The sequence below is a fragment of the Pleurodeles waltl genome, chromosome 1_2 (assembly GCF_031143425.1).
Source record: "Pleurodeles waltl isolate 20211129_DDA chromosome 1_2, aPleWal1.hap1.20221129, whole genome shotgun sequence".
Lineage (NCBI taxonomy): Eukaryota > Metazoa > Chordata > Amphibia > Caudata > Salamandridae > Pleurodeles > Pleurodeles waltl.
Window position 1 is genome coordinate 1001149371 of NC_090437.1, and position 24346 is coordinate 1001173716.

At 47.8% G+C, this 24346-nt stretch overlaps 1 long non-coding RNA gene across 1 annotated transcript in view; it reads right to left on the reverse strand.

The window, feature by feature from the left end:
• Positions 1-23569, reverse strand: part of LOC138295975 (uncharacterized) — a 356425-nt gene extending 332856 nt beyond the window's left edge. Inside the window, exon 1 of the long non-coding RNA XR_011203720.1 lies at positions 23405-23569. This is a non-coding gene — a long non-coding RNA (uncharacterized lncRNA). The remainder of the gene's footprint in view (positions 1-23404) is intronic.
• Positions 23570-24346: the final 777 nt, after the last annotated feature.

Sequence of the window (24346 nt, forward strand, 5' to 3'; positions counted from 1 at the left end):
AGAGGGTAACTGTGTTAATCCTGTTGAGGCATAGTAATCTGCAGGAACCTGTGTGGTATGCTCACCGTTATGTAACAGGAAAAGCTCTAATTTGTACCAATCTAATACACAATTTAATTACATATTCTTTCAATAGGTTCCTGCTAAGTAAGTGACATATGATGACGAACATAGACAAGAATGTCAATTAGGTATAACCAATGGTTACATTTGATACTCATGACTTGCCCTTGGGTACGTCTGTGTGAAGATAGTAAAGATGATTGGAATTAGAGTATGGTATTTAACTTGATCTTTTTTGTAGGACCTTTAAAGGACAGGTTTTCTTGAATCTCAGTTTCTTGGTGAAGCCATCAAATACGTTTCCCCACTGGTCCTATGGACTTTTGATTGTCGGCTTGAAGTGTATAACAGGAGCTAACATCACTAATGCATCTTAGTTACAGTGAAACCAATAAGGCCCCATATGAACAAAAGAGAGGATGGTGTCCAAACCTAAAGGCCTTTATTATCAAGTTAATTCGGGTTACAGGTTAGATAAATCAGCAAAAACGAAAGAAAAATACTGTCAGAGATTACATATTTGAATGTTCATGCAGTTTGAATTTGTAAATGGTCAGAAAGAATATATAAAATAAAATACAATAAGCAAAATATCACACGAGCAGGCTCCATAAAGGTAAAAGTGGTAAGGGGAAATTCTGTGAGAAAAGTTTCAGCCTCAGATAACCCAGAGTTAAGGTTCAATGGAAAGAGTCTGATTATTCAAGCATGAATCTTAACACTCTGGCAGGGGAAATTAGCAGAGTCAAGAAGAAGTCTTCTCTCAGCAAAATCAGGATAGGGTCTGGTCTGCTATTCTAAAGAACACACAATTAAAGTATGAAAGTAGATACTAAACGGCTCCTTCTTATACTCCATTGAATAAACCAATCAAACAACAGTGTTATTGGGGAGCAGATAGACTCCCTAGTTTCCTAGCTCCCAACAAAGAAGCAATTATCTGGAGGAACCTGGATGTAACATCAGTCTGGTTTGTCTGGTACAGGATGGTGTCTCCTGCTGCCTTGCTTTCCATTTCAGATGCAAACATTTAGTTAAAGAGCTCAGTAGTTTGCTGCTATTCTAATACAATGAACAATGAACTTATTCTAAGCTAACAAGGCATACACCTACAAAGACGAGAAAAACAACAAAACACTTTATAAAATGTAACATGTGTACTGAGGCCTAGTTAAAGGTTAGGCCAATACTAGATTTAAACAGTTTCTAACTAAATACAGTGAGCATAAGTGATTATATCAAATGCAATTTAAGAGAAGTACACATTGTTTTCATGGTGAATACATTTATTATAATATATCTAAATACATGGTTGGATCTCATTAAAGGAATACACAGCCACTTACTATAATCAGTTGATCAAGATGCGCACATATTAATACAATTAAGCACACGTTGAGTACATAAACCTCATAATTAAAATGGGGCACAAAATTATGCTGCTCCAAGTTAAACTTGCTTGCAACAAGTGTCAGCTGCATCCATTGTGCCAACAGTCAACAGTTTGTGACTGAAAATGCAGCTGTCACATCTAGCCCTAGCGCGAGTACTGGAAAATAGCAAAACGTTCTATAACCCTTAAGGAGCAAGAGTGAGTAACACATATAAATCACATAAGAAACATATTTTTTCTCAGAAACAACAGAAACGTGTGGTACTCAGTAAGTAGAACGACAGTTAGTTAGTGATAAAATTATCCAAGTATTTGAGAGGATTTAATGGCAAAACACTGAATCATTACACTCTATCGCAACACTTCTAGTACATTCATTACATTCAAATGCATCTTGCAAGGCCCTATTTTGGGCTGCAAAACATAGATCAACTTCGTCCTTATCTCCAGTCCCAAATACGGTATCTACATCACAACACATACCTGCACTAACGTCTGTGTCCTCCATTCTATCTGTTTACATGTAAAAACAGTAACCTCCACTCCTTTATTGTCCAACCTCTTACAACTCAGGGATATTTGTCCTTAGCGTTAGCTATACTTCTTTTACACCACCTCTTCCCATTAACTTTCGTATCAAGGACAAATTATCTCTTGTTCACAACACCTGACTTTCCAACTCTTACATTACCTCAAATCCTGAAATTGTATTCCTTCATGAGATGCCCACTGTTAAACCTGTACACTTTTCTCTTGCCTTTTCTTAGCTCTGTACCTAACATAAGAATACATTTAGTGACATGTTCCCTTGAACTAAACTAACTGAAAGAGCAGACACTAATTGTCGAATGTGGTGAAACATAATGCCTCCAAATCCTCTCCCTCAGTGTCTGCTTGCCATTCAGCCCAGAAAAGTAGCCAGCCTCTCAATTGTTTGAGGAGTGTACAAAGAGACAGTGATATATTTAATTTCAGATGATGATAGATAATTCTTCATTTCATGTGAGACAAATTAGATTTCCTTGTTGACACTTATCCTCGAGTCTGGTTATGTTATGTTATCAATAGTTGTGGAGCCCATGTTCACAAATTGGTTTCCTGAAGCTAAAGTACTGTAGAATTTATTGTTGCTAGAACGCTTGTTTAAACAACACAGTCTTCAACACGTTTTTTTAAATGCAAAAGGTTTAGCATAGCTCAAATATCCAGGGGCAGGATATTTCAGGATGCAGCCACCATTACTAACTTTCTTGAACTTTAAAACTCTGAGTAGGAGGGCAGATGATGAGTGTAGGTGACCACATGGAGATATCCTTAACCCGGTCTGCAACCTTAGTTCTCTATTTAGGCTGCTATGGCCTGTATATGAATGTTTTTTATTTGTTAATTAATAAAATGTTGTTTCAGATTGCAGTGTGCAGTGTCATTGGTTAGAGTGCCGTAAAGTGGAGTGCAGTATAGTACAGTGAAGGAGAGTGTTGTAGAGTCTAGAGTCACAGAGTGGAGTATTTCAGAGTGGAATAGAGTGGAGTCGAGGAAAGTGGAGTAAAGTGTTATACAGTGGAGTGATGTGATGTGTCATATGGTGGAGTGGAGTATCGCAGAGTTGAGCGACGTGTTGTACAGTGTAGTGGCATGTCAAACAGTAGAGCTCAGTGCTGTACAATGGAATGTCGTGAACTTAAGTGTCATGAATTAAAGTGTGGTGGAGGGGGGTGTCATCCAGTAGAGTATCACAGGATGGCATAGAGTGTAGTGGCACACAGTGGAGATCAGTGGAGTATATTGTCTATAGTTCAGTGTTGTTGAGTGTAGTGTCATGCAGTAGAGTTGTGGATTATCTCATACAATGTAGTGTTGTACAGTGGAGTATCATTATGTGTAAGAACACAGTGTGTGGTAGAGTTATAGTTAGTGTTGCCTGCTAGCAAGGTGAAAAGAGTATGTAATTAGGTCTGCTATGTATGATAATTTGAAGGTGGCAGGTAAATTGTAAATTAAATGTATAACATTAGAATTTTTAAAGTTTGTGTAGTTGAAACTTGGTTTGTATAGGGACAATACATTTTCCTAACAATTACTAAGCTTTAACCTTTTTTTATTTTTCATTTAATTCCAATTTGTTTTAAATGTTTAATAAAATGTGTTTCAAAGCTTAGAGTACTGTGCCACAAGTGCAGAAATGTTAAGTGGAGTGTTGTACATTACTGTGGATGAGGGTGCTATAAAGTCTATTGTCATAGACTGAAGTATTGCAGATTGGAATCAAATGGAGTTGAGTATAGTATAGTAGCATATAGTATAGTGTAGTAAAATGATACATATTTTAGTGCCATGGTGTCTCATATAGTGGAGTCAAGTATCATAGACTGGAGCAGTGAGGTGTACAGTTGAATGGTGGGCTGAACAGTAGAGTAGGGTGTTATAGACTGTCATGGAGTGGAGTACAGTGTTTTAGAAAGGAGTAGGGTGGAGTGTCCTAGAGTGGAGTACTGTCAAGCGGAGTGTCGAGGAGTACAGTGCAGTATAATGTTGTAGAGTGAGTGCCATGTCATATAGTGGAGTGGTGTGTCATGAGGACCCTTTGTGTACCCTGTTTGGGAACCTCTGTTTTAGCTTAGTTTTGCGGTTTGTGTCTTATTCACATTTTACACAAGTTTTTATTCATGATTAGCAAGACTGCTTTTTAGTGATGACTTTTTATACATTTTGTTAGTTACTTTATTCTAGGAAAGCAAGGATGATGCTCCTCTTTTAATCAGCCTTTGCACTATATATAATCAGTACTTTTTGTCCAAAACTGTTGCACACAGTACACTATGGTGGTCATTACAACCCTGGCGGTCGGTGTTAAAGCCGGCGGTAAAAAAATTGCAATTACGACCACAGCGGAAACCGCCAACAAAGACAGCCACTTTAACACTCCGACTGCCACGGTGGTACAGACAAACAGCTTGGTGGTCACCGGCAACAAACAGGCGGAAGACAAAGTAACGCCCACAGTATCACAACCTACCAATCCGCCACCTTTTCCGGGGCGGATTCACAGCGGATAAAAACACGGCGGAAACAGGATTTCGAAGGGAAAACGCTCACCTCTACACACCCCACGAGGAACCAGGACACCATGGAGCCAGAACTCCAAAGTCTCCCTGCGATAGTCTTCCTGCTCTTCTACCATGAGCACGAACGCCGGCGGTGAAGACCACGGTGAGTACTGCACCTACGACACAGGGGAGGGGGGAGGGAAAAAACAGGGACACACACACGCGCAACACCCTCACCCCCACCCACTACAACACACACACTAATACATATTTATACATGATAGTTACACCCACAACCCTCCCCCCCCAGAAATATGCAAAGACAAAAGAAAATGAGTGTAACCATTGTAATATATTAAAATCAAGTAGGCAAAAATATATATATAAACCATAAACAAAATATACACCAAGCTTAGTAGTCCAGGTAGTGCTCCAATTAAGTCCGTTGAACACTGGGCCCACACGGTATGGGCGAGGCCCACACAAGATCCCCGACCATGACGGAGAGAACACTGCTGGGGCATCAGAGAGCAAGAAAACAGGCACCTCAAGGGGAGGGAAAGGGGGGGCACCTCAGCTGGTTGAGTGCAGGACGGCAAATCCACGAGAGGGCCACATGCCCACTGTTACATCCTGAGGAGTGCAAAGCCACAGTCTCTCAAGTCTCTACAGTGGGTGGGTTGCCCACTGTTCCATCCTAGGGAGTGCAAAGCCACAGTCTCCCAAGTCTCTACAGTGGGTGGGTTGCCCACTGTTCAATCCTGGGGAGTGCAAAGCCACAGTCTCTCAAGTCTATACAGTGGGTGGGTTGCCCACTGTTCACTCCTGGGGAGTACAAAGCCACAGTCTCTCATGTCTATACAGTGGGTGGGCTGCCCACTGTTCAATCCTGGGGATTGCAAAGCCACAGTCTCTCAAGTCTCTACAGTGGGTGGGTTGCCCACTGTTCCATCCTGGGGAGTGCAAAGCCACAGTCTCTCAAGTGGATGACGGTCTCAACTGGTTCTGGAGGGGGCTCTGTGCCCAGAGTGCTTCATTCTGCTAAGGACAGAGGTAGTGGATGTATCTCTCCACTGGTTCTGGAGGGGGCATGGTGCCCAGAGTGCTTCATCCTGCTAAGGACAGAGGTAGTGGATGTATCTCTCCACTGGTTCTGGAGGGGGCATGGTGCCCAGAGTGCTTCATCCTGCTAAGGACGGACTCAGTAGCGTCATTGCCCTTGGCGCTCATGGGCCAGCGGTGCTTGAGGCGGCGGTGCCCTGTTCAGCTGTGCTTGGAGCGGCGGTGCCCTGTTCAGCGGTACTTGAGGCGGCAGTGCCCTGTTCAGTGGTGCTTGAGGCGGCGGTTCCCTGTTCAGCGGTGCTTGAGGCGGCGGGCTCCTTTGCTGGCGGTCCTCTCTGTCCCAGCGGGGCTTGTGCTGGCGGTCTTTTCTGTACCAGCGGGGCTTGTGCTGGCGGTCCTCTCTGTCCCACCGGGGCTTGTGATAGCGGTCCTCTCTAGCCCAGCGGGGCTTGTGCTGGCGGTCCCCTCTGTCCCAGCGGGGCTTCTGCTGGTGGTCCTCTCTGTCCCAGCGGGGCTTCTGCTGGCGGTCCTCTCTGTCCCAGCGGGGCTTGTGCTGGCGGTCCTCTCTGTCCCAGTGGGGCTTGTGCTGGCGGTCCTCACTGTCCCAGCGGGGCTTGTGCTGGCGGTCCTCACTGTCCCAGCGGGGCTTGTGCTGGCGGTCCTCTCTAGCCCAGCGGGGCTTGTGCTGGGGGTCCTCTCTGTTCCAGCGGGGATGATGGCGGTGGCCTCCTGGGCAGCGGGGATGATGACGGTGGCCTCGTGGGCAGCGGGGATGATGTCGGTGGCCTCCTGGACAGTGGGGATGATGGCTGTGGCATCCTGGCCAGCAGGGATGATGGCGGTCTCCTCCGCCGTGCTGCTCTTCCCAGACTTTCCTGGTTTCTTGTGGCCCTTCCCCACCTTGGAAGGTGTCGCAGCTGACTCCACACTCCCACCTCCCTCCGGGACCGAGCGGCTTTGGTGGCTGGAGACTTCCCCCTCTCCCGCCGGGCACTGGCCAACTTTTGATGCTTCACAGGTGGGGGACTGTCTGTGCTGTGGCTCCGTGCCACACTGGCTGTCCTGGTGGTCGGTGCACTCCAGATTCCGGTGACTACAGGCACCACTGGTCCCAGAGATGTTGTGGCTGAGGTGCTAGTGCGGGACCTAGGAGATGGACGGGGTGGGGGAGGTGTGGGAAAGAGGTCAAGGTTGGACAGGAAAAGTTTTTTGGAGACACTGGGACGGGTAGCTGGAGGGGGTTTGGGAGTGGAGGAAGAGGTTGTGGTTGTAGGAGGTGTTTGTTTGCTGACTTTGGGTGAAGGTGCATGGGCTGGAGGCTGTCGTGAGGTGGATGGCTGTTGGGTGGGTGTGTGCCTGCGTTTGTGTATCTTGGGAGGTGGCGTCACAGACACATTGGGAGAGGACACAGGGGACGTGTGAATGGTAGTGGGGGTGGTGACTGCACGTGAGCGGGGTGTGGTAGTAGGTGTGCTGGTGATGGCAGTAGTGGCAGTAGATGTAGTGCATGCAGGTGTGAGTGTAGACGAGACTGGGAGGAAGACGAGGAGGAGGGGTACACAGTGGAGGCAGTGGATGTTGGTGTGTCTGCATGTGTCTGATGCTTGCGTGAGTGCCTGTGGAATGTGTGGTGTTTATGTTTGCCAGAGCTTCCCTTGTGTGTTGACGTGTGTGCATGCTGGTCTGTAGGTGTGCTTGTGATAGGCTGGGGTGCAGTGGATTGGGGCTGGGTGGAGGAAGTTGGAGGGGGGAGGCTAGAGACAGAGACAATGGCTGCCATCAGTGCTGAGGCCAGAGTCTGAAAAGCTCGCTGAAGGGCCGCCAGACCAGAATAAATGCCCTCCAGGAATGCATTTGTTTGTTGCAACTGCCTTTCTACACCCTGGATGGCATTCAAAATGGTAGACTGCCCAACAGTGAGGGACCTGAGGAGGTCAATGGCCTCCTCACTGAGGGCAGCAGGGGTGACTGGGGCAGGGCCTGAGGTGCCTGGGGCGAAGGTGATGCCCACACTCCCGGGTGAGTGGGCACGGGGCAAAGGCTGAGGGGCTGCTGGGAGGGCGGTGCTGGTAGGGGGGGTGGTGGCTGTACCTGTAGATGGGGGGGGGCACAGATGTTGCCGCCAACACAAGGGAGCTCCCATCAGGGGACGAGTCCGTGTCACTGGTCTCAGCTCCTGTCCCCGCTGTGGAGCTCCCCTCGCCCTCCGTCCCACTGGTGAAGTCCGAGTCCGTAGTGTCGCCCTCCATGGCCATGTGGGATGCAGCCCCCTCATGCTCCGGTGCCACTGCTCCTCCGCCTGATGATGCTAATGCACACAAGAACAGGGAGACCACAAAAAGGGTGGGGGACGACAGAAGAAAGACATGTTGAGTGCATGCATTACCTCTACCGTTTGCGGACACGACAGACACAGAAGCCCCCTCACTACGCCACGCTCTTGGGCTCCACTGTTCAATCCCTGGGAAATGGCCTACTAGGCTTATGGACGACATCTGCACACATAGATGACACAGGGGCATGACTAGGTGTACTTGGCACTCTACAGAGGTGGGGTGGGTTGCCATATGGCCTGCTTTACGGAGGGACCTTGCCTACGAAACTTTCACTGGCCTAGGGAAACCCACAGCCCACCTCCCCCACCCAGACACCTCCACTGCACACAAAATCAGCAGGATGAGAGTGTACTCACCCCCTTGTGGCTGCTGTGATGCCCTCAAGCGCCCATCCAACTCCGGGTACGCCACCGCCAGGATCCTGAACATCAGGGGGGTCTTGGTGCGACAGGCACCCCTCCCACGTTGGGAGGCCATCCCCAGCTGGGCCTCCGCCGTCTTCTTGCTCCAGCAGCGAATGTCCTCCCATCTTTTCCGGCAGTGGGTGCTCCGTCTGTGGTAGACCCCCAGGGTCCGGACGTCCTTGGCGATGGCACGCCAAATATATTTTTTCTGGTGGGCGCTGACCTACATGAATTGTACAGGGGGAAGAGAAACTTATTACCAACTGCACCGTCACAGTCATTGGCCCCCATCCCTACCATTGCCATGTGGCACATGCACTCACCGTCGTTACATGCACGCCGCAATCTCCCTCCCCTTCTTACATCCACCCCACTCCACACAGGCATAGCCCATACAGCATGCTCACAGTGTACCTACCTGTTTGTCTGGAGGACCGTAGAGTAGCGTGTACTGGGGAGGACCTTGTCCACGAGTTTCTCCAACTCCTCTGATGTGAAGGCAGGGGCCCTTTCCCCAGACACTCGAGCCATTGTCTCTTCCAGACCGAGGTCACAGCAGCACTTGCAGTGTAGGTCCTCTCCTGTCGAAGATCAGGTATCGAGTGATTGAACAGATAGAAAATGGCGGTCACGTCCGCGGCGGTGCGTATCGTCACCGCCGGCGTACATCGTCATTGGCTTATGGGACCTGTGACAGATCGAACAATATACAAACGACGACGAGGTATGTGTTTAGTTTTATGGTGGGATTTTTATTCTAAGTTTAAGGTGGAACAAAGAAAAAACATGAAGTTTATAACCAAGCGGGCGGGGTTTCCTTAGGGTTTGCGGTGTTATTGTTCAGTTTCCTGTATTGTTGATTTAGTCTCAATGTCTCTTGTTTCTTTTCCAGGGTGACTTCTGGCGGGTCCCCTCAGGTGGATTCCAGGATACCGGAAAACAAAGGAAAACAACACCCGGGTAAGTATGGGGTTTAACCAAGGTTATCTCACTCTTTCTCTGTAGTCTTGTCTGGGTATGGGTAGGAACGATAAGGAGGGGGGGTGTCTGTGCGGAGTTGGGGGATAAGTGCTCTCAATCTCTAGTCATAGATTTGTGGGGTGCTCATACGTGCTCGTTATTGTGCCCCTTTCTTTTCCCTCCCTTTCCTCCCTTTTGTTCCTCTATATCCCCTCCCCAGTTCCTAGTCTGATATGGCCTTTGTTTTGGTCCACAAGGACCGTACCTTGGTGAGCCACGACCCTCCAGGGTCGTGGCTGGCGTTGTGGCGTTCCTCTGCTTCGGTCTCCTCTCTAGGGCTCTCCTCTCCTGCTCCTCCGGTCTCCTCTCCGGGGCTCTCCTCTCCTCGGTCTCCTTCTCCTGGGCTCTCCTCTCCCCGGTCTCCTTCTCCTGCTCTCTCGGTCTCCTCTCCTGCAGTCTCCTCTCCTGCGGTCTTTTCTGAGGTCTCCTTCTCCTGGGCTCTCCTCTCCTCGGTCTCCTTCGGTCTCCTCTCCTGGGCTCTCCTCTCCTCGGTCTCCTTCGGTCTCCTCTCCTGGGCTCTCCTCTCCTTGGTCTCCTTCCCCTTTGTTCCGGGTCCGTTCCCTCTTTTAGCCACGCCGCGCCGGGAAACCCACCCGGTTTCCCAGGCAACGGCCCTCCTACTGCCTCGCTCGTATCGCGTCGCCCCGGCAACGGGGAGACGCAGACATGACGTATCGGCCTGGTTCGATACGTCATGTCGAGCCGCGGTTGCCGGGAACACCCGGTCACACACCCCTTCCCAAGAACGGTCCTGATCGAGGACCGAGGTAGAGTCTGGGTATCTGGAGAGATAATCAGCCGGGGCCTGCTGGGGACCAGGGATGTGACGGACCTGAAATGAAAATGATTGGAGTTCAAGGAACCACCTCAAGATCCGTGAATTTGTATCTTTATGAGCCGACAACCAAGTGAGGGGAGCATGATCTGTATAGAGAATAAAAGGGCGACCCAAAAGGTAATACTGCAAGGTGTCTACAGCCCATTTGATGGCCAAACATTCCTTTTCGATCGTGGGATAGTGGCGCTCCCGAGGAAACAGTTTCCTGCTAATATACACTATCGGGTGATCCCTACCGTCCCCATCCGGCTGGGTCAGTACCCCTCCTAGCCCGACATCAGAGGCATCTGTATAGAGGTGGAATGGTTTTGAGAAATCTGGGCACCGTAGGATGGGCTCCCTAGTCAGAAAGGATTTTAGTTGTTCAAAACTAGTCTCCTGTTGATCCGAAAAAGGGGCTAATTGATTAGGACGAGATTTAGCCAGAAGATCCGTAAGGGGGGCGGCCAGGGTGGAATAATTGGGAATGAATCTTCGATAGTAGCCGACCAACCCTAGGAAGGAACGCAAATCTTTCTTCGTTGCAGGGCTAGGTGCATTGAGAATAGCTTCTACCTTCTTAGATTGTGGTTGGAGGTTCCCTTGACTGATTTTGTATCCTAAGTATGATATGTCAGGTTGTCCGATAACACATTGTTTTGGATTGGCAGTTAACCCTGCCTGTCTCAGAGTATGGAATATCTGTTGCAAATGCAGTAGATGATCATTCCATGTTTCACTGAAAATAACTACGTCATCTAAGTAAGCAGCTGCAAAATGTCGAAAGGGGTTTGGGAGGCTGTCCATTAACCGTTGAAATGTCGCTGGGGCTCCATGCAGTCCGAACGGCAACACTGTGAAGTGGTACAGACCGGACTGCGTGGCAAAGGCCGTTTTCTCTTTATCTTCTGCGGCTAGTGGAATCTGCCAATATCCTTTAGTTAAATCTAGGGTGGACATGTATTTTGCTTTTCCTAGTTTTTCTAATACGTCATCCACCCTGGGTATCGGATAAGTATCGAACATGGAATGTTCGTTGAGTTTCCTGAAGTCGATGCAGAACCTAATAGTACCATCAGGTTTTGGTACCAGGACAACTGGGGAGCACCAGGGACTAGTAGAAGGCTCTATTACTCCTAATTCTAGCATCTTTTGGATCTCGTCCTCCATAATCTGTTTCCTGGCTTCTGGGATACGATATGGTCGTAACCGGACAATTGTACCTGGTGCAGTCCGTATTTTATGGGTAATCATAGAGGTTTTGCCTGGCACTATGGAAAAAAATTATCTGAAATGTTCCAGTAAACTGAATACCTGTTCCCTCTCTACTTTTGTTAAGGAGGCGTTCACTGTGGGCAGACTCTCCTCAATAGTGGTCTCGGTCGGGCAAAATTCAATTTGTACCTTCCCATTAGGACATAGGAACCGGCCCATGGCTTCTGTCGCGTTAGGGCTCTCTGGTTCTTCCCATTTCTTTAAGAGATTTATGTGATAGATCTGGGTTTTCTGCGGCGTGGTCGAGATTTCAATTAGGTAAGTGACCGGGGAAACGGCTCGTAGCCCTTTATGTGGACCCTGCCATTTTGCAACCAATTTGTGTTCGGACGTGGGGCGCATTATAAGTACCCGATCCCCTGGTAGTAGAACCCTTAATTTACTCCCTCGATCGTAATACTGTTTTTGGTTCTGTTGGGCTTGTTCCATATTTACTCGGACTGTGTCCCATAACCCTTGTAACTGAGACCGTAAGTCGTGGGCATATTCTAATAAGGGTTTCCCCCCTTCCTCCGCCTCCTCTTCCCACGCTTCTATGGCCATGTCCAGCAGGGATCGGGGCTGTCTTCCGAACACGAGTTCAAAAGGACTGTGTCCGGTGGACGCCTGTTCATGTGTACGTATAGCATACAATACCAGTGGCAACTTTTGATCCCAGTCTCTCCCTGACTCCTCTACTACTTTCCTTAGCAGGGTTTTTATGGTACGGTTGTACCGTTCCACCAGTCCATCGGTCTGTGGATGGTACACCGAGGTACGAATTTGGGAAATACCTAACGTTTTACACACCTGCTTCATGAGTGTAGACATAAAAGGAGTTCCCTGGTCAGTGAGTATTTCATGTGGAAATCCTACTCGAGAAAATACATTAATCATTGCTTGGGCTACTGTTTTGGTTGTCATACTTTTTAAAGGAATGGCCTCTGGGTATCGGGTGGCATAATCTACCATGACTAGGATATATGTGTGCCCTTTCGTGGAGGGTACTATGGGACCTATCAAGTCCATTCCTATCCTACTAAATGGAACGTCTATGATGGGTAATGGCATGAGAGGCGCTTTTCTAGGTCTACCGGGTTCGGTAAGTTGGCACCTGGAACATTGGGAGCAAAATTTTCGTATGTGGGTGAAAACCCCCGGCCAATAAAACCGCCGGAGGAGGTACTCCTCTGTTTTTTCCCTTCCGAAATGACCTCCTCCGGGTTGACAGTGGGCTAAGGTTAGAACATGTTCTCTATAGTGCTCGGGCACTAACAACTGTTGCTTACGGTCCCCGGAGCGATTAGTGGTTATTCGATATAAGAGGTTTTTTCTAATTAGGAAGTAGGGACCCACCTCTTCGGTTTCTTCTGATTTGGCCGACTTCCAAGCTTGGGCGAGAGAAGGGTCTTCTCTCTGTCTTTGGGGAAACCCGACAGGCACCTCATGTGTCTCGGCAATCAGACCTGAGGGTGTGCCATGTGCCTCTTTCTCCCGGTGGTTTGCTTTTTCTACACGCTTCTCCCTACGTGACAGTTTCCTACGGGTAGAGGGGGGCTCTAGGTCGCTGTCAGAAAAAGGGGCACCCCTCCACCAATCCTGGGTCAGGGTTGGTTGTCGAACGTGGTCCAGGATCTCCTGAAAATGTTCGTAATCAGTCCCAATAATACATTCTTCTATCAGATCTGACATTACAGTATACCCATAGGAAGGATGTCCCTGTAATTCCTCCACTCTACTGTCAGGGCCTGTAAGGGGTATCTCTCCTTATCCCCGTGAATGCAGCAAATAGTCACCCAATGTTCGACTTCCTGGTCTGCTAGGGCTAGGAGATCCTTCCTTATCACGGATTGACTGCACTCGGAATCTATAAGAGCCCAAACCACTCGACCATTGACGTTCAAGGACTGTTTAAATTTGGGGTTGCCCCGGCCCGTACACAGCACCCGTCGTTGGGTAACTCCAACCTCCATGGGTTCACTAGTGTCTTGTTTTCTTGGACACATACGGGCAATGTGCCCCCATTCCCCACAGTTATAACACTGAGGACCCGGTACTGGTGGATGCTCGTAGGTTCTGCGAGGTATGGGTTCTTCGGGAAGGACTCTGGGAGTGCTTTTCGGGTTGGGGAGCCCCGGTTTTACGCTGGGGCAGGTTGGCATATTTCGTACATCCACCGAACGATGATATGCACATGCTAAGTCAATTGCCATCTCCGTATTTACCTTGGGATGTTGACGGATCCAGTGTTTTGTAGCCGTAGGCAAGGCATCTAAATATTGTTTGAGTACAATGGTTTGGATTACTTCTTCCCGGCTATTCCCTGACGGACCCAACCATTTTAAAGCCAAATCGTTTACCCGATAGTAGAAGGTTCGGGGATCCTCGTTCGGTCCCCATTTGATTTTCCTGAATTTGACTCTATAATATTCCGTGTCATGCCCCACCCGCTCTAATATACTGGTCTTTATTTCGTAGTATGGGGTTGTTCCCCCGGGGTTCGCTGCTTGATACGCGGCTTGTAGGATTCCCGTAAGTAGGGGGGCGACATACTGGCCCCATCTATCTTCCGGCCATTGTGCGGTTGAGGCCACCCTTTCAAAATTAGTAAAAAAGGATTCGGGATGTTCCCCTTCTTGATATTTTTGCAAGACGGAACTTGGGACATTGGGGTGTACCTTAGTGGTAGCAATAGTCTCCGTTAGTTTCTTCATGGCCGTCTCGTGGACCAGTTGATTATTGGCCAGTATGGTTGCCTGACTTTTCAAAGCCGACTGTAAGGCTTCACGGTCCTCCTTAGCCTCCCTCTGGTGGGCCTCCCACACCAGTTGTAGGTGTCGTTGGCCTTCGGCCAACTGTTTTATCATGTCCTCCAGCGAGGGGGCGTCACTCATTGTGTATACTGTTCGATTGTCGAGGAGGATCTAGAATCACATCACACTTCTGACACCACTGTGACAGATCGAACAATATACAAACGAGGACGAGGTATGCGTTTAGTTTTATGGTGGGATTTTTATTCTAAGTTTAAGGTGGAACAAAGAAAAAACATGAAGTTTATAACCAAGCGGGCGGGGTTTCCTTAGGGTTTGCGGTGTTATTGTTCAGTTTCCTGTATTGTTGATTTAGTCTCAATGTCTCTTGTTTCTTTTCCAGGGTGACTTCTGGCGGGTCCCCTCAGGTGGATTCCAGGATACCGGAAAACAAAGGAAAACAACACCCGGGTAAGTATGGGGTTTAACCAAGGTTATCTCACTCTTTCTCTGTAGTCTTGTCTGGGTATGGGTAGGAACGATAAGGAGGGGGGGTGTCTGTGCGGAGTTGGGGGATAAGTGCTCTCAATCTCTAGTCATAGATTTGTGGGGTGCTCATACGTGCTCGTTATTGTGCCCCTTTCTTTTCCCTCCCTTTCCTCCCTTTTGTTCCTCTATATCCCCTCCCCAGTTCCTAGTCTGATATGGCCTTTGTTTTGGTCCACAAGGACCGTACCTTGGTGAGCCACGACCCTCCAGGGTCGTGGCTGGCGTTGTGGCGTTCCTCTGCTTCGGTCTCCTCTCTAGGGCTCTCCTCTCCTGCTCCTCCGGTCTCCTCTCCGGGGCTCTCCTCTCCTCGGTCTCCTTCTCCTGGGCTCTCCTCTCCCCGGTCTCCTTCTCCTGCTCTCTCGGTCTCCTCTCCTGCAGTCTCCTCTCCTGCGGTCTTTTCTGAGGTCTCCTTCTCCTGGGCTCTCCTCTCCTCGGTCTCCTTCGGTCTCCTCTCCTGGGCTCTCCTCTCCTCGGTCTCCTTCGGTCTCCTCTCCTGGGCTCTCCTCTCCTCTGACTCCTTCCCCTTTGTTCCGGGTCCGTTCCCTCTTTTAGCCACGCCGCGCCGGGAAACCCACCCGGTTTCCCAGGCAACGGCCCTCCTACTGCCTCGCTCGTATCGCGTTGCCCCGGCAACGGGGAGACGCGGACATGACGTATCGGCCTGGTTCGATACGTCATGTCGAGCCGTGGTTGCCGGGAACACCCGGTCACAGGACCTATAGGGTCCAATGTTAACCAATGCAGCATTGCGCCGCGGTCTTCGACCGCCTACCGCAACGGTGTACAACGCCAGCGCAGTTATCTCACATCCCATTGTCTCACTTTAGAGGTGAGGCAGCCGCCATTTCAGGGGCCCCCATGGCTTCATTTTTAACTGCGTCACACATACCTAGGCCTAGACTCAACACACATACAGGCCACTTTTTGGATTATGATTCTTGTTCTGTGTAAGCTGTGGGTACGTACCTCTGAGTTGGTTGACTCTGTGCTCGCTGTTGTCCTTCATAGGCACCGTCCGCTGGGACATGTGAGGAGATGGCGGCATCCTCCGGTGTACCGACCGTTGGTGGACCTGTCGACAATGGAGGAAAGACATGTGATCATCACCTACAGGCTTGCCCGTGCCACAATCTAGGAACTGTGTACCCAGCTGGAGCCAGACCTGATGTCAGCTATCCGCCATCCCACAGGAATCCCCCCTCAAGTGCAGGTGCTGTCAGTGCTCCATTTCCTTGCACATGGGACATTTCAAGCAACTGTGGCCATAGCATCAGGAATGTCCCAGCCTATGTTTTTCCAACGTGTTGTCTGCCCTGCTGAAACACATGCAGAGCTACATCGTTTTCCCTCAGGTGGAGGATTTGCCTACAGTGAAAGGTAATTTCTATGCCCTGGGACATATCCCCAACATCATAGGTGCCATTGATGGGACCCATGTGGCTTTGGTCCCCCCGCAGGAGTGAAGAGGTGTACAGAAACCGGAAGAGTTACCATTCCATGAATGTACAGATGGTATGTTTGGCAGACCAGTACATCTTCCATGTTAATGCCAAGTTCCCTGGCTCAGTGCATGATGCCTACATCCTGCGGAATAGCAGCATCCCTTATGTGATGGGTCAACTCCAGAGGCACTGTGTGTGGCTATTAGGTGAGCACCTGGAAGCAAGACAGTGGGAATGGTTGTCTGGGTCTGTGGATGTCCCTATGAGTTAGTGTGTGTCTAACAGTTGTCCCTCGCCATTTGCAGGTGACTCTGGTTACCCCAACCTGTCGTGGCTACTGACCCCAGTTTGGAATCCCAGGACAAGGGCAGAGGAATGCTACAATGAGGCCCATGGGCGTACACAGCGGATAATCGAGTGGACCTTCGGCCTCCTGAAGGTCAGGTTCCGGTGCCTCCATATGACAGGTGGATCTCTATTCTACTCACCAAAGAAGGTGTGCCAGATCATCGTGGCCTGCTGTATGCTTCACAACTTAGCTTTGCGACGACAGGTGCCTTTTCTGCAGGAGGATGGACCAGATTGCGGTGTTGTTGCAGCTGTGGAGCCTGTGGACAGTGAAGACGAGGAAGCAGAAGAAGAAGACATGGACAACAGGGACTCAGCGATCCAGCAATATTTTGAGTGAAACACAGATAAGAATACAAACCTGCCTACTACATGTACTTTAACACTACTACTTCTCTACTGTCCGTCGTTTTCACCCAGTGTATGGTTACTGAGTTGTCACTTTCCCTTACGATTTCACAGATGTGGGTCCCACAGTGTGATATCTGCTTTGATTTTTCATGGACTACAGCTGTGTGACATAGGTATGTTGACATTACAAATGAAAGAGCTTTTTGCCACAGTTATTGCTAATACACTATTCCGAAATCACAGACTGACTCCAGATTGTTTTGTGCTTTAAGGGTGTTTATTTTAGTGCTCAATATTGGAGGAGGTAGCAAAATGGTGAGGGGTGATGGTGGGGGAATGTCCATGGCAGAGTCCAGTCTATTAGTCTCACTGGTGCTTTGCCCAAATGGGCATAGGAAGTGGTTCTCCCTCTTCAGGGGGTGGGGTGCTGGTGTGGTGGTCCTGTGGCGGTGGCTCCTGTACACTAGCACCGGCAGAGGTGGTGGGCAGTTCATTGTCCAGGTTAGTGTCAGGGGCCCCTTGTAGTGCCACAGTGTCCCTCGTGGTGTTGAGTACTTCCTTCAGCACCCCTACGCTGGGGACCAGGGTGGAATTGATGGCTCTGAGTTCCTCCCTGAAGCCCAAATACTGTTCCTCCTGCAGGCGCTGGGTCTCCTGAAACTTGGCCAGTAACGTTGCCATCGTCTCCTGGGAGTGGTGGTAGGCTCCCATGATGTTGGAGAGGGCCTCGTGGAGAGTGGGTTCCCTTGGCTTGTCCCCCCAACGCCGCACAGCAGCCCTCCCAGTTCCCCTGTTTTCCTGGGCCTCCGTCCCCTGGACCGTGTGCCCACTGCCACTTCCCCCAGGTCCCTGTTGTTTTTGGGGTGGTGGGTTATCCTGGGTTCCCTGTAGTGGTGAACACACTGCTGATTGACATGTCCTGGGGACGGAGGTATGGGCCTGGCTGGGTGTGTGCTGTGCTGGTGTTTCCAGAGGGGGGAAGCTCTGTAGTGGCTTGTGACTGTGTGATGGGAAGCGACTGTCCCGAGGTCCCCGATGGGCCGGGCTGGTCATCTAGATCCAGTTGGACAGAGGTGCGGTCATCACTGTGGGCCTCTTCTGTTGGTGGTGTGTTGGTGGTGTGGACCCTCCTGTCCAGTGACGTTGGGTAGGGGTCCTGCAGGGGCATAAAAGGATGGTTATTGCATCTGTGTGTGCCATGGTGTGCAATGGGTGGGTGACCGTGTACCCCAGTGCTTGCATTCCTGTGTTGCACCTTGTGTGATGATGGTTTAGGGGGGTGTATGGGTATGTGCAGTGGACATGCTTTAGTGATGGGTGTCCATGCTTTGTTGTTGCATGCAGGGCTTGGTGTTAGGATGTGTGGTTTGTGATGTAGGGACATTTGTGAGGAGTTAGAGTGATGGGGGTGAGGGTGGGGGTATGTGATGGCATGCAGGTAGGGTGGGGGATGTAATAGTTAAGCTTTGACTTACCTTCAGCTACTCCTGCAAGGCCCTCAGGATGCAGAATAGCCAAGACCTGCTCCTTCCATGTTGTTAGTTGTGGGGGAGGAGGTGTGGGTTCACTGCCAGTCCGCTGAACCGCAAGGTGATGTCTTGAGACTATGGAACGCACCTTCCCCCGTAGGTCGTTCCACCGGTTCCTGATGTCATCCCGATTTCTTGGGTGCTGTCCCACTGTGTTGACCCTGTCCACTATTCTACACCATAGGTCCATCTTCCTTGCAATGGAGGTGTGCTGCACCTGTGATCCGAATAGCCGTGGCTCTACCCGGACGATTTCCTCCACCATGACCCTGAGCTCCTCCTCAAAGAACCTGGGGTGTCTTTGCCTTTGCCGTGCCATGGGGTGGTGTGGGTGATGTGTGGGGTGGGTGTGTGGGGTGATAAGTGTGCTGATATGTAGTGGGGTGTTGTGTGAGGTGCGTGGAAGTTATGTGGGTGATGGTGTTGTGTGCCTGTGGATGCTAGTATTGTTGATGGTGGTGTCTTTCTTTGTGCTTCTTTCTCAATTGTGGTCGTAGGGGTTTGTGGGTGATGTGGGTGGGTGTTTTATATTGTATTGGGTGTGTGGGAGTGGTGTGTGTATGTGTATCAGGTGTGTGTATTTCGAATTGTCCAATGTAGCTGTGTATTGTAAGTGTGTGTGTATTTTGAGCGCGGGGGTGTGTACCGCCAATGGAATACCGCGGTTAAAAGACCGCCACGTGAATTTGTGGGTCGTGATAGTGTGGGCGTATTTCTGTTGGCGTGACGGTGGAGGTTTTGTTTTCACCAGTTTATCACTGACCTTTGGTGTGGCGGACTTGTGTGGGTGTCTGAATATTGGCGGATTCCGTGCTGTGGGTAACAATAGCTGTGGCGGAATTCCGCGGCCGCAGCGGTGTGTTGACGGTCTTCTGCACGGCAGTAAGCGGCTTTTACCTCCAATGTTCAAATGGCCGCCAATATGCCAAGTTGTGTTGCCAGTCCAGGAGCCAGCTTCTATCTCCAAGACACAACAATACATCAGAACTGGTGTCCCAATGTGGTACATGTTATTATATAAACTACACACTGACCGAAGGAGGGTAGCGGGCATTCTGGCCACGACGATCCTAAAGCACATGCTGTATAACACGCAGCCTGGCTGGTGCTGGTCTGCCAGCTTCCTGAGGCGATTGCCATCTACACGACTGGTTGATTCCTGATACTCTATTCCAGGTATGGAGCTGGGGCTAATCCCTTAGGTCGGGCCGGGAAGAGGGTTACAAGAACTTTGCTGTCAGAGTTAGACAAAGGGTTAGGTAAGAATCTGTAGAACCTCTAGAACCCCAAAACATCATGGTTCCATTGTTGTTCTTCTTTAGCCTGATCGTAATGCTGATTACCTTGCTTTGTTTTATCTGTCTAATTATCTCAGCTCACTCTTTACATACTGGATTTGCGATTGTTTCAATAAATGTAATAAAAACAATCTCACATCTTTTTGTCTCGCCTTGGCATGTGTGAGTAACTGAGCGAAGGGGGTATGACCTTTTTCCACAGCTTCCTTTGGGAGTTGGCATGTCATGTTCTGGTTGCCATAATCACCTTTCACCCCTGTGGGTTTGGAGGTTTAGGTGAGGCACTGTGAGCTAGCCAGGAATTAGGCTAACAGCTACTGAAGGTGAGGATTGCACCCAGTCGCCCACACTCTACGGTGCTGCCGTCCTAAAGATGCAGTCCTATTACTAATGTAGGAACCACACAACAGCCATATCATAGAGAGAAGTTAAGTGGTGTGTCATCAAGTGTTACAGAGTGCAGTACAGTAGCTTAGAGCCGATGGGTATGGAGTGGAGTGGAGTAGAGTATCATAGAGTGGCATAGAGTATAGTACAGTGTCATAGAGTATAGTACAGTGTCATAGAGTGAAGTTGCAAATAGTGGAGTAGAGTATCACTGGGAAGCGGCGTAGAGCAGAGCATAGTACAGTGGCATAGAGGGGGATAAAGTGTAGTAGAGTGGAGTATAATAGAGTGGAGTACACTGGAATGGAGTAGTTTAGAGTAAAGTGTCATAGAATGGAGTGGTGTATTGTAAGCTATAATGGTGTGAAGAGCAGTAGGGTGGAATGGTGTGGCATTCAGACGAGTAAAGTGTCATAAATTGGAGTACCATGTTATACTGTAGAGCATAGTGGGGTGTCGTACAGTATTAGAAAGTGATGTAGACTACAGTAAAGTGGCATACAGTCTAGTTGACTTTTGTAGAGTGGAGTGGTATACAGTACAGTGCCGTGGAGTGTGTTACAGTGTATTGGCATACAGTGTTATAGAGTACAAAGTGGTGTAAAGTGCAGAGGCACGCATTTCTTTTTCAAGGTTAATTTTTGCCCTGTATTTTGACTTTATCACTACATCTGCTGAGAAACCAGCTTCACAAAGGTTAGAAGTAGCAAACGGGAACAAAACATGCAGAGCTCTCTTGCTTATCACAGGGTATTCAGCTTCAGTTTGGCACCATAACTCAAGCAGTGACTGAGACTGGAACCTCACTTTCAGTGTTGAGTCACTTGAAATGTCAAGGAGTTGTTCTGCTTCCTCGTGTTGAAATGCTGCAGTATCTCAGGTTTAAAGGGGTCTCTCGCCCATTTTATTGGCGCCACTTCATCCTCTGGGAAATATTCATCAAGGCAAAAATGCAGTTGTGACAAATACACAACAAATACTCAGTTCCGCCTTTAATGCCATCTCATTGTCTTGCAGAAACTAGTCCAATGAAGTAAAACATTTATAGTCATGCTTGCTTAGAATGCTTTCCAAAGGATCACTTTTTTCTTAAAGCCTGAAACTTTGGGCCTGATTTAGAACTTGGCAGATGGGAATATCCCGTCCGCTGTATCACTATCCCATTTTATCCTATGGGGATCGTAATATGACTGACAGCATATCGGAGTATTCCATCCAGCAAGTTCTAAATCAGACCCTTTGTCTCAGCGTTTGCAAGATCTTAGTATTATTGCCCTTGCAAGGACTTTTTCAGTGTGTTCAGTTTCTTCCAAAAAATCTGAAAGAAAAGCCATTTGTATTAGAAAGTCTGCATCAATAAATTTGTCAGAGAAACAATGTTCATCATCGTGTACATATGAGTATATTTCACTCATCAGCTCATACACTCCAAGCCGGGAGTTACAGAGAGACAGCCATCAGGAACTGCTGTAGAACAAGAGGCATGAGTGTTCTGGCACCCATGTCATCATGCATCTTAGCAAAAGAATTTGCTTTCATTGGTCTAATTTTAATAACATTTACCAATTTTATGACTATTTTCAGAATGCCAGGCAGATCTTCACTAAGGTTTCCTGCTGCCAGTGCTTCTTTGTGTATTATTCAGTGAGTCCAAACAGCATTAGGTATTTTACACTATATGCAAGCTTGAAGTCCGTTGTAGCATCCTGCCACTGAATTACCCCCATCGGCTCAAACTCCAACACATTTCTCCCAGTCAGTCTGATTCTGTACCATAAAATTTTCCACAACTGCAAACATGTCTTTACCTTTCATTTCTTTACAGAACACCAAATCCTCAACATTTTTATTTCATTTATTGTTAACAAACCTGACTAGCAAATAAGATGAGTGTCTTTTTCTTTGTCCGTTTCCTCGCACAACTGGAGTGCAAAGTCTTTGCCTTTTAAATTACAAATGATCTGATCGTAAATATAATCAGCTTTATCATTTATACTACGGCAGATAGTATTATTAGAAAAGGGGAACTTTGAGCAGCTGTTTACCCTCATCTTCGCCAAGTATGATTGTTACCATAACAACAGCAGCAGGAAATTGTCTGTTTTTTTAAACTGTGCAACACAATAGGCCACTTTATAAGAAGACATGAGGGTATTACTATTAACTTTGGCTTCTTTTGAGAAAGTGGACTTTTATAGTTTGGCTTCTGTAAAATTTCCCTTGGCTTTCTGACCACATTTGGGTGAAGGCTTTCAAGATGACGCTTATTTTACTTGGAAGCATGGATTCTACAGCCAAAACTTTTAAACAGATTGTACATTGAGGATGTTTCTCATTAGTAACCTTTACACACGTGAAACCATAATCTAGGTACCTTTCATTGTACTTTTTTTGTTTCCTGTCCTCTTTTTTGTCAGAAGAACCTGAGACTTCACTTTGCGCAAACAAACTTAAACTTTGTCTTAAAAATCTCTTCATTGTCAGTCATAAAGATGCTAATGCCACTAGTCTTAATTATTCCGACAGAGAAAGGAAGAAAGGGATGAAATGAATCAACAAAAATATATAATAAAGGTCTTTCTGTCTGTTAAGTTCCTTGTCTTCTTTTCCTTAGTCAAGGGTATCCCCAGGCTTCTTCTGGGTCCTGTCTACAGTCCCCTCAGAATAATAAGCCTTAAGTACATAGCATGCAGGTAAGTATAAGATGGACTAAAGTTGTTCTCTTTCTTTTTGTGCTTTTATTTTACAATAGTAGCACATGATGATGGCCACGATTGTGACTTAATTGGTACCCAGCTCAGACAGAAAGAACATACCTTTTTTAATGAAATCAAAGACCAGCAAATTTGCTCAAAGGATGAAGGGAGCCAAGCTGGAGATAATGTGTATATCAGACTGTCCTTTGCAAAGGAAAATATCACACTTCAACCATTTCTGGGTTCCATCCATTTACATATCATTTTTTTTGCCAAAGTCAGCAATTCTCATGGCTGACGTTTTGGCTATCTGTCCCACTCTCTGACATAACCGACCGATATTTGTTGTGTCTTTTTTAATCAAGAGTAACAAAAAGTGTAGGCTGTCATGAAATTTGTTGTTCAGGATGGTTTTGGATCTATTTTCTGGCATAAACGTGACAGCAATGAAAAGTAGTGCAAGAGATACAGAAAAAGGAGCATGTCCATTTAAAAGGTACTTGTGCCCACAGGACTAAGAATAGAAATACAAAAAAATAAAATGGCAAATGGAAACGTTGCTGAATTATAGCACTATGGTTTCAAACAACAATAAAAAACATGCACAACTCTGACTCAGTTCATTTAAAAGCTGGGTAGGAACTGCTTCACGTACCTGCTTGTACTTCAATGAAGCAATGTGCATCTACAAAGGTGTTCTTTAAATCATGGGTCCAGCTTTGGCAACAGCAAGCAATATGCCACAGATGGCTGGAATGCCTGGAAGAACTGGTTCACTGGGTTCAGCTGGTGGGATAGGATTTTCCACAGCAGCATGCTTCTTCCCTACAAGAAGTTAAATGCAATATGTCAAATTATTATTCTTTTTTTTTTCTTTCACTAACCAAAGGTGCACCATCCAAATAATGATCTGTACATGCTTCAAGCAGGAAATATAACTTGAAATTACTTTTAAATATATTCTAGAGCTGTGTTAATGATCCAGGACTAATAATTGAAGTAAAAAAGCAAGGAGATGGGTGGAATGCTTGAATTATTCTCAGCCACTGGCAATCACTCGGGCTCCTTCCCAATCCATTGTGTTTTTTTCCCACCGTGCCACCTCAGTAATAATTGAAGTAAATACCGTCATGCGAAGTGCTGCTGCTAGTGAAGAAGGGAGGATAGGGAACTTATGCCTGGGCACTAGTTCACTCCCAACCCCAAACTCAATAGGAGCTGTTTCCCAACCCCCAGTCCACAGTAGGTACCTTTTTCTGGATCCTAAAGGTTCCTTTGAGTAGACAGAGTCTACAGCAGAATGAATGAAAGTTCTCTAATAATTTTCCATCTGCCTCCTCCAGGATATGTAAAAGTGCTGTAGTGCCTCCTGCACCTCTAGGTCTTCTAACACTACTGACTCTTAAGGGTGTGTGCCTCCTAATATACTGGGAAAGGCATTTAGAAGTTATACTGACTGTGTGCTCATTACCTCCTCGTCCCAGTCCTTAATAGGCTTACTCACTGGTTGAGTTCTAGTTCCCGCCAAAAACATATTCAAGCTTAAACTGAAGTAAAAGCTGCAAATATGGTGTTGTTGTATTTGTATTTATATAGC